Source organism: Dama dama, chromosome 33 (genome assembly GCF_033118175.1).
Source record: "Dama dama isolate Ldn47 chromosome 33, ASM3311817v1, whole genome shotgun sequence".
Classification (NCBI taxonomy): Eukaryota; Metazoa; Chordata; class Mammalia; order Artiodactyla; family Cervidae; genus Dama; species Dama dama.
The window spans coordinates 67,633,523-67,640,623 of record NC_083713.1 but is presented as its reverse complement, the minus strand read 5'-3'; the positions used below and the strand labels follow the sequence as shown (position 1 = coordinate 67,640,623).

General features: G+C 38.3%; 1 non-coding gene across 1 annotated transcript; it reads left to right on the top strand.

The window, feature by feature from the left end:
- The first annotated feature begins 2,312 nt into the window (after window positions 1–2,312).
- LOC133051371 (small nucleolar RNA SNORD121A) lies at window positions 2,313–2,384 on the top strand. Its single transcript, XR_009691865.1, has one exon. It is a non-coding gene; the product is annotated as a small nucleolar RNA SNORD121A (small nucleolar RNA).
- Window positions 2,385–7,101: the final 4,717 nt, after the last annotated feature.

The following is a 7,101-nucleotide window of genomic DNA, read 5'->3' as shown; positions in this document are numbered from 1 at the left end:
AGTCAAAGTCTGTGTATGATTTATAGTGGGCCTTCCACGTGTACAGTTCCTCTGTATCCTGAAAACAGGATTCTTCTGTATTCACACTTCCAAATTCTTGGATTGAACCAACATTGGATCATGTAGTACTGTGGTATCTACTGTCAAAAAAAAAATCCAGATATAAGTGGACTTGTGCAGTGCAAACCCATGTTGTTCAAGGTCAACTGAATATGCAACATTTCTTGAAGAGCAGCTTTGTTTTCACTTGCAGACAAGTTCTAAGAAAGAGGACCTATGAGTTAAACTATGCTATTGTACACAAGAGGCTTCCCCCTTTCCCTCTTATGTACAATAATCAGCCTGCCAATACAGGAGACTCAGGAGACTCGAGCTCGATCCCTGAGTCAGGAAGATCTGCTGGAGGAGGAAATGGCAACCCCCTCCAGTATTCTTGCCTGGGAAATTCCATAGACAGAGAAGCCTGGTGAGCAGGCTACCATCCATGGGGTCACAAAGAGTCAGACACGTCTGAGCACACATGCACGCTACTGCCCAGAAAGGACTAGCATGACTGGCGGTCAGTGTTATCACAGGAAGCCCTTAACACCAACGTGCGCACTCTTTTCACCGGGTGCTTTATCTCAATATCATCCCCCACACTCATCACTTCATTTGCTGCCTTACCATCTAAAATTGATGACCCATAGGTGTCTATCTGCTTCCCATATCTCTCCTTTACAGGTCTGAGACATCTCCCAACTGTTAACCTGGCATCTCATCTTGGATACTTCAAACAAATTTCAAACACAAAGTGTTCGGAATATGATCTTTCATCCCAAGTGAGAGATTTGTTTAGTATACCCAACTTTATCAAATAGTAGCATCATTTACGTGACTGCTTAAGTCTGGTATGTAGTTATCACCCATAAACTTCTCTTTCAAATCCTATTGATTTTAATTCTAAACTAGTACATAAATAGGGACTCCTCTGGTGGCTAAGAATTTGCCTTTCAATGCAGGGGATGCAGGTTGGACCTCTGATCAGGAATCCCACATTCTGAGAAACATCTGAGCCTGCAGGTCGCACTTAGAGAAAGCTTGTGCACTGCAAGGAAGAGCTTATGCACCGCAACAAAGACTCAGCACAGCTAAAATTTAAAACAACAACAAAAATTTTTAAGTAGTATATAGGAAACTCCTTGTATGTAGATCCTATTGGTTCTCTCTTCCAAATAGTTCATACCAATCATCTGTTCTCTGTTTCCATCACCCATGCTGGTCCAGGGTCTGTCATCTCTCTCACCTGGATAACCTTCATTACCTGCCATGTCCACATTTGCTTCCTTCCTATCTGCATCTGGCATGTTTTACTTGCTCTGGTTATTTATGTAATTACTTGATCAAAATCTATTTTCCACTAAAAGGTATGTGTGTGCTAAGTCACTTCAGTTGTGTTCAATTCTCTGCGACCCCATGGACTGTAGCCTGCCAGGCCCTTCTGACCATGGGATTCTCCAGGCAAAAATACTAGAGTGGGTTGCCATGCCCTTCTCCAGGGTGTCTTCCCAACCTAATGATTGAACCCATGTCTCTTAGGTCTCCTGCATTGGTAGGCGGGTTCTTCACCACTAGCACCACCTGGAAAGCCCACTGAAAGGTAAACTAGGGAATCAGGAAACTAGCTTGTTGTCTCAGGTCCACATCTCCAGGACTCTGTAATTGCATTATATTGTCATCCTGCCATATGTGCCCTAAATTCTGAGAAACAATTTCTCATGTATGCATATGAATTTATTTTCAGCATCAGCAGCATTGTCTTTATAATAACCTCGTAGTTCTCATAACCAACTATTTTAAGTTAAACAGTATATATTAAGAGAAAAATATCTGCTTTGTGTGTATGTTATTAAAAAAATTATTTCTCTTCCTTAAAACTTAAAAGTACCTCGTTCCAGTCTTTACAGATTTGTTGCCAAGGCAATAAATAGACAGACTTGTCTAGATCACCTTCACTTGATTTTGCCTATTTTATCCTAAAGTAGCACCAGAGAATATGAAATGTTACAATTCAGTGGTAAAGGAAAAGGGAATTACATGCTGAATATTTCCAATGTGAGAAATTTTATACATATTATTTCATTTAGTTCAAACAGCTTCTCGTATCTGCACTCCCATGCTCATATCAGCATTATTCATAGTACCCAAGATATGGAAACAATCTAAGTGTCCATCACAGATAAATGGATAAACATGTGGTACACATATGTGATGGAATATTGTTGCACCATGAAAAAGAAGATACTCCTGCCAATTGCAAAAAGTTGGGTGAAACTTAACAAGGATGTCATAATTTCCAAGCACATATCTGACAATTCTGTGTGGAATTGAAGAAAAAGTTGGGTGAAACTTGAGGGTATTATGCTAAGTGAAATAAGTCAGAGAGAGAACGACAAGTAATGAATAATATCACTTATATGTGGAATCTTTGTAAAAAGAAAACTCACAGAAACAGATTAAAAAATGTTGCTAGGGGCAGGGGTAGATGAAATAAGGAGGGGTATAAATTTTAGGTATAAGATCAGTAAGATCTTAGGATCTAATGTATAACATGGTCACTAGAGTTAGTAACGTTGTTGTTCAGTTGCCAAGTTGTGTGGAAATCTTTGCAGTCCCATGAACTGCAGTATGCTAGGCCTACCTGTCCCTCACTATCTCCTGGAGTTTGCCCAAGTTCATGTCCATTGAATCAGTGATGCCTTCGGGCCCTCTTATCCTCTGTTGCCCTCTTCTCCTCCTGCCATCAATCTTTCCCAGCATCAGGGTCTTTTCCAACAAGTCAACTCTTCCTATCAGGTGGCCAAAGTATTGGAGCTTCAGCTTGAGCATCAGTCCTTCCAATGAATATTCAGGGTTGATTAGTGACCCATGAGGGGATGATAGCATTGTATTGTATTGCATAATTCAACTGCCAAGAGAATTCTCATCAAAAAATAAAAAGGTAGATATGTGAAAAAAATAAAGTTTCTGGGCTGTTAAGTATATATTTTAATCACTTCTACTTTATTGGCAGGGAAACTGACATTAACAGAGATTTAGTCATTTTCAAAGCGTCTCAGCAGGTCAGCAAATGGCTGGGCCAAGGCCCATGGAAATCCCTGATTCCAGTGTTCTTATTCTTCTTTCTACACTGTGTTCTTTCAATGCAGGGATGACTCAGGTCAACTCAATACCAGGATCATCCAGTGACAGAATTGTAAATCGAACGAGATTGATTTCACATACAAAGTTCAGAAGGAACTTTCCTCCAACATCCTATTTTATTGTTATGTCGGTAGGGGAGAAATTATTTTTTAAACCACAGGCAGGCCCTAATATAGTGATTTCCACATTGGCTATGTATGAGATTGACTAGGGAGAATTTTATAAATCAGAATTTCTCAGGGTGGAATTCTGGTTTCAGTATTTTTACATTCTCCAGAGGATTCCAATGTGCAGCTAACGTTAGGATGCACGGCTCAAATACTTTTTTTAAGAAATGTATCACAATTTTTAAAATTCAGTGTACAAATAAACATTATGTTTTATACAGAAAATAATTATTCTTTAATGTGGGAAGCAGAATCAGGAATATCATGCTTGCTGTTTCTATCTGAAAGAAAATATATACTTTGACTTTCTATTTAGTATATAACATGTCCACTCATTACTAATAAGTCCATGCATCTCCCTTGAAACTAAGGTGGTGGTTGTTTAGTCGCTAAGTTGTGCCTGACTCTTTTGAGACCCCATGGACTGTAGCCCTCTAGGCTCCTCTGTCTATGGGATTTTCCAGGCAAGACTATTGGAATGGGTTGCCATTCCTTCTCCAGGGATCTTCCCAGCCCGGGGACCGAACATGCATCTCCTGCAGTGGCAGGCGGATTTCTACCACTGAGTCACCTGGTAAGCCTCATTAATAGGTCTTTGCATCTCCCTTGAAACTAAGGTAAGCAGGGCATTTTTAGACATTTTAAAATTTTTCCTGGAGAGTATGCTTTTTTGCTGTCCTTGGATTATTTACATAAGTCTCTCAGAGAGATGTGTGTGTGTGTGTACATTTAAGAAACGTGTTAATTCAATAATAGCACCAGAATACAATTTTCTGAAAAGAGGAGCTTCATAACAGGCCCACAGAGCAGGCAAAAGAGTGGCAGGGTAACGATGCTGAATGTACTGCACCTGCTGTTTCAAGGGCACAGGTGAATTTAAAGCTACTACCCTCACATCTACTCACTGCCAAAATCACTCAAGGCGATAGAGTAAAGAATGGCTTCTATGAATAAAATATAAGCTGAGATTGTTTCTTTTAAGAAAAAAGACATATCTATGCTAAATCGTAAAACCTGTTTCTAGGGCTGTTCCCTGCAGCAGAGTTACTTGTCTGCTTGGCTTAGGCTGATTGTCACCCTCTTCAGCGGGGCTCTTGTTCAGATAACCATCCGTTGATATATGTGCTTTTTAGGAAAGGAGCTAGGAAAGAACGCATAAATGTGCATTCATTCCATTTCTAATCTGTGACTCACTTCTGTCCTTTCTGCAACCGATTGCTGAATCCTCCAGGGATTCTTTTACTGTTGTATTCCTTCGATCGTCCCTGTCTCTTTCAAATTCACTCTCATTATCTCAACTTTGGGCTCAGCTTCTCTCCTGTGCACAACTAGACAGTTTCTCCTTGCTGCCCCTGTTTTTTTTAGCTCTTCGCTCTCTGGCTTTTCCTCAGCATCACGGCCAATGACATTGAACGATCTGAACATGTAATCTTCTCTTCATTTGAGAAAAATCTAATGGAAAAAAAAAATTTTTTTTTGAGTCCCCGGATTCTGGGCCAGGAAAATTTCTCCATCTCAGCTCCGAAATGTTTTAAACCAAGGTGATCAAGCTTTAAGATTGTGGCTTTCCTCTCCTGCCTGATCTACACCTTCACCAGCTATTCCCCACTTAGCTTTTATGAGGTATCACTATTGCCTCACTGCCAAGGAAGTGGAGCAGGGTGGAGAAATGGAAAAAGCAAGGAGTAAAAAGCAAAGAGGATGAGCAAAAACAGTTAGGATAAAGAGTAAGTGAAAAGTTGGCAGAAGAAAGGTTGCTAAAAAAAAGACAGAAAAGAAAGAATTTTCTATTGCTGACTCCTTGACGAACAAGGGTAGTTATGAGCTCTAAGATAAGTGTTTAACTGGCAAACAGACAATTGCATAAACATTGATTCATTAAGTTCTGTTTATGAAGAAAAAATATTCATTTAATTGCAAAGTTAGGAAAGTAAACTTTCACCCTTTCTAAAGATTGATTTTCAAAATACTTAGAAAAGTATTGGCATCGATTTGGCAGATTTGCCTTGGACTATCTGGGAAATTTCATGCTGAAGTCAAATAATACATTTTTATTAGGTGAAGGCTAAGTGCACTGATAAATGAGTTGCAGAAAATTCTAAGTTATTTAAGGCACTTTTTATTTAAAATTCAGAGAGGTGAAGAGAAGCAGCCAGTAAGTGTCAGCAACTGTGATTTTAAAACACATCTAATTAACAAATTATTATTTCTACACTTATCTTTATACTTATTGTTCCTAGAATAAGTGAACCCATATACTGTAATCAATGTTGTTATCTTTTTATAAGCATATACTCTTACCTGTTTGGTAGCCGATACTACAGTAATCAGGTTGTTAGCATGCTAACAAATGTCTGATTGATTAGAGTTAACACTATTTTACACTCATTATTAAAATCATGCTCTTTTACTGTAATCTATCATATCTAAATTAGCTGAATTATATGATTTGACATGGTAGTGAATAATCTATTGCCCTCTGGAAAAAGTGTGCTGTAAATAATTCTCTGCCATATATTTGTTCTGAACACTGATCAAAGATGGGACTATTCTTTTAGTTTTATCTGTGTGCTATTTAAGGACGAGAATATGTTAAGAAGTGATGACTAGTGTGGCATAGCTGGCAAGCATATTCCTAAACACAAAGATACATGCAATGCCACATTTGTATGACGTATGATCCCTTATCACCACATAATGTATTTCTTATTATACTTTTATAAGCCTGTGGGGTTTCATTGTATTTGTTCATCTTAGAGCTTACACATATTAATAGATTATGATGATACATATCTATTTACCAGGGCATTAAGTTCAATCCTGTTTTATTTAAATTTGAACACTATATAAGCACACACAGTTGGTTTATTAACTATCACCACATAGAACACATAGGTAAGTATGATTATATTATGGTAAAAAATGCAAATATATTTGTTATTCAGCATAAAATAACTATACATATAAAATGTATACATAGTATACATTTTCTCTCTATATATGTATATTCCCCTATGTTATATGTATATAAATATATATTCCTCAAAATAATCATTATATTGCTCTGATTGTTATGCTCATTTGCCAAATGAGAAGTTAAAAAAATAAAAGCTTTCAAAGAGGTAATTTGCCTAAATTCACAAGGGTGTGATAAGACACAGGAATTAGAATCTGGATCTGTGTCATCAAACCTTATCAGTTTCATTTACCACCTTATTGCTGTGCTAAACTGGGTAAAGACTGAGTTCATTCATTTCCAATAAAAGCAGGGAAGTACTGCTCCTTTAGTCTTTGTGATCTCATCAAAGATATTAAGAGTAAAACACTGATTTTTGTAAGAAAATGACTGAACAGTTTGAAGGATACTCTTTTTCTGTTTTGCATATAGGGTTATTGTTACCATCTTTTCTCTCATTATGACTTTCACAGATCCCTAAGAGTCCTGGACCTGGTTGGAATCTTTTTTTATATTTTTTTGGCCATGATGCATGTCTTGCAGGATCTTAGTTCCCTCTGTGTGTGTGTGTGTGTGTGTGTGTGTGTGTGTTGGTCACTCAGTCTTGTCCGACTCTTTGCAACCCCATGAACTGCAGCGCCAGGCTCCCCTGTCCATGAAATTCTCCAGGCAAGAATACTGGAGTGGGTTGCTTTTCTCTTCTTCAGGGGATCTTCCCAACGCAGGGACTGAACCCAGGTCTCCTGAATTGCAGGCAGATTCTTTACCGTCTTGGTCACTAGGGACTGAACCCTA